The sequence below is a fragment of the Danio aesculapii genome, chromosome 12, assembly GCF_903798145.1.
Source record: "Danio aesculapii chromosome 12, fDanAes4.1, whole genome shotgun sequence".
Taxonomy (NCBI): Eukaryota; Metazoa; Chordata; class Actinopteri; order Cypriniformes; family Danionidae; genus Danio; species Danio aesculapii.
In genome coordinates, this window is record NC_079446.1 from 4702362 (window position 1) to 4706180 (window position 3819).

General features: G+C 34.0%; 1 long non-coding RNA gene across 1 annotated transcript; it reads left to right on the plus strand.

Annotated features, from left to right (window-relative positions):
• The first annotated feature begins 1757 nt into the window (after positions 1–1757).
• Positions 1758–3338, plus strand: LOC130238157 (uncharacterized). Its single transcript, XR_008838609.1, has 3 exons — positions 1758–1849; positions 1939–2009; positions 3241–3338. It is a non-coding gene; the product is annotated as an uncharacterized LOC130238157 (long non-coding RNA).
• Positions 3339–3819: the final 481 nt, after the last annotated feature.

The window sequence follows — 3819 nt, forward strand, 5'->3', positions numbered from 1 at the left end:
TTTTAAATAATCAAAAGATAAATTTCAAGATAAATGATATCTTTTTATTGTTGATTCATTTTTTCCCAGTTATTTGTTCATGTTGAATGTAATATTACATTCTATCAACATTAAATCTCTCTTGACTACAAGCCAAAAAGTCTGTCATGCAGAGGTCATCTTATTTATCATTAATTATGCAGTTGAGAAATGAATAATTTCTGTAGTTCCTGAAACAGTTCTGGAAATAAGCATTGGCTACTCTCTAAGGCATTTCTTTACTAATCCTTCACATGAAAAAGGAGAAGCTAAAAGCTAAAAGCTAAATTAGATTCAACAGTTAACCCACACATTAGCAGTGCATCTTTTTAAATGTTTCAAGGCTTAGAACCAAAATATGAGAGAGTGGAAAATAGTCATATAATATATCTTAAATTTGGCACCAGATGACCACAAATTACAATCTTGTTTTACAGCACAAACATCTAAACATTTTACCAAATATCTAAACTAAATAAACATATTAAGTCTCGCATCTAAATTAGTTTTAGCTAAACAAAATATTCCAATGCGACATGAAAGATAAACAGTTTTCCCTTTGAATTAGTTGTACAAGACTTAAATTAAAAATGTTGCTTTGATATTTGCAAAAATAGCAAGTAGCAATTGTTTTCAGTATTATATCCTATTCTTCTGAATAATACATTTGTTTTTGTCCGATGTATTTCATTTGTGTGTTGGTGTGTTTGTCCAGCATTTCAGGCAGTGCTGACCTTCAACATCGATCCAGTGGCTTGGAAATATTTCACTAGAAATAATAATCTTGGCTTTGGCTACAGAGTGATACAGAGAGATAAAACAAGGTGAGGAAAACACAGAATATACTTTAAACAAACTTTTGTTGACTCAACCTATAACTCAGCCAACTTTACCAATATGTTCAACAAACTAAAATTATGTTTAGAAAACTTCACTTTAGTTAGCTGAACTTGTTGGATTCAGTTTTGAAGCTTCACTTAAGTTAGCTGAACTTGTTGGATTCAGTTTTGAAGCTTCACTTTAGTTAGCTGAACTTGTTGGATTCAGTTTTAAAGCTTCATGTTAGTTAGCTGAACCTGTTGGATTCAGTTTTGAAGCTTCACTTTAGTTAGCTGAACCTGTTGGATTCAGTTTTAAAGCTTCACCTTAGTTAGCTGAACTTGTTGTTTTCAGTTTTAAAGCTTCACTTTAGTTAGCTGAACTTGTTGTTTTCAGTTTTAAAGCTTCACTTTAGTTAGCTGAACTTGTTGGATTCAGTTTTGAAGTCTCACTTTAGTCAGCTGAACCTGTTGGATTCAGTTTTAAAGCTTCACGTTAGTTAGCTGAACCTGTTGGATTCAGTTTAGAAAACTTCATTTTGGTTAGCTGAACTTGTTGGATTCAGTTATAAAGCCTCACGTTAGTTAGCTGAACTTGTTGGATTCAGTTTTGAAGCTTCACTTTAGTTAGCTGAACTTGTTGGATTCAGTTTTGAAGCTTTGCTTTAGTTAGCTGAACTTGTTGGATTCAGTTTTGAAGCTTTGCTTTAGTTAGCTGAACTTGTTGGATTCAGTCATGAAACTTCACTTTAGTTAGCCGAACCTGATTTTTTGAGTTTGATCTTATATGAATTGTGAGTTAATGTGTAATTGAAAGGTCAACTCATCACAATATACTGTACAGTAGGCTACACAATTTTTCTTTTACAACCGACAAACAAATACATGTTTTCCTTGACCATTCTGTAGTTTGCTTGTGAGTGATCCTTCAGTTCAGTCCAGCCGTGATGCAAGAGGACAAGTTTACACCTGCGCCATTTCACAGGAAACTTGCCAGCCTCTGACAATTAATGGTATTTAAATGTGTCATGTTTCTGTCACTTTCATATCACTGTTTTTATAAGTCAAATATAACCATTTTTAATTATTTATACCTTGTAAGTGCCCTATGAAGCTGTTAACATGTCTCTTGGACTTTCTATGGCTAAGGATACACACTCATCTAATTCAGTGGTAAGTTATATTTTCATATTCTGACATGGTTTCGAATGACTCCTTTGAGCCAATGATTCAATTATCAATTCGTAAATACAGTAATTTGTGTTGTTAATAATAATAACATTATTCAAATGCAAATTGTCATGAATAAACTGAAAAAAGCCACCCTGAAATGAGACATGAAGGCACTGGTTTCTATATTTATGTAGAAATTATTTTTTTTTTGTAACATTTTAATCCTTTAATTGTTTTCATATCTAAAGATATTTGTGTACTGCTAATCATCCTGTGTGTATTAAGCAATGTGTAACTGTTTTGAACCTCATATGCGCATAACTAACATACTCTACGCTACACTTTAGAGCAGCTTTTAGTTAGTCAATGGCGCAGTCTATTTTAGTTCCTCAATATAGCAAAGTACTAACAATGCGCCTTAACACACCTCCTTTTTAGACAAGCACACCCATGAGTCCATAGAGTGGCACAAATGGATTTGCTATTTAAAAAACATGGCACAAAACAAGAAAATTACTGTTACGCTGGTCTGAAAATAGCAACAAATCGTGCCAAACACATCTTGCACTTTATTAAGCCATGTGTATGATTGGGCCCTTAATGACAATTGTCATAAGCATGCATAAAATCTCCTTCATATTCATGAGAAGTCATGTTATGATTTTAAACTGTTCAGGACAGTCTCATGAACACCCCTTGTAAAATTGACTGATTCACATTCAGTCTGTTGTACATCCACAATTAATTTGCTAGCTGCAGTTCCCTAAGCCGCCACAGGTGTCACTAAAAACAAGAGATTCTGAAGTCTACATTCTTCCACTTTAATATGCGCAGAAGCCCCATTGAATATAATGGGGTAAAATAAATGCTCATATTATAAAGACATGGCGGGGGAACTGTTATTTAATGCAGTGCTTCGTGTAAAATCTGAGACCCACTTTATATCAGATATCACTCAGCTAGTGGAGATCGCTGATTTTTAAAGAAAACTGACCTTAAATGCGTCGATTTTTGCACTGGCATACAATTGACCGGAAGCGCTTAACCCAGGTTACTGGCAAATTCAAAGTCCTATTAGCATGCTTCGGCATATACCCTATTACTTCAAAATTAGCAATGTTCTAAATTAACTGTAAACATTACTCTTTGCGCTACATGAAAAATATTCTTTATAAATACAACAGTGTCTGACATGTTTATAGATACTATGAAACCTCTTGTTCTCACTCAGGTCTGTGGTCCCACCATTCCTAAAGACTGCAAAATTCTGACTACACTCAACGGTATGTGCTTTCAAATCAGCGGGAACAATGAAGCGAGTGCTCCTATACCGGGAGCTGTGAGAAGTAAGTCAAACGAGGAGTAAATAATTGATTATGTGTCATTTTGTATAGATTATTTGACAGTCTAATCATAAACTGCTCTCTCTCAGGCTGCCCTTTAGAAATTGATATCGCTTTTCTGATGGACGGCTCCAACAGCGTAGAAGACGAAGATTTCATTAAGATGAAAACGTTTGTTATAACAATAATCGAGAGCTTTTCAACGTGCAATGCTCAGGTATAAGTTTTGAGGATTTCAGGACTTCTGTATATTCATAGAGTCGGTTATTGTACACCAGCAGGGTCAGAAATTAGTAGGTTTGTGCAAAAAAAAAAGCCTGTAGGTGTGCATTTTGGATCATTTTACACATTTTAGATTTAGATCATTCATAATGTGTAAGTAAATGATTAGTAAACTATTTAAATTAACATTTATATTTCTTATTATTCAGGCATATAATAATAGTGCTTAACTTCATCAAGTTTTG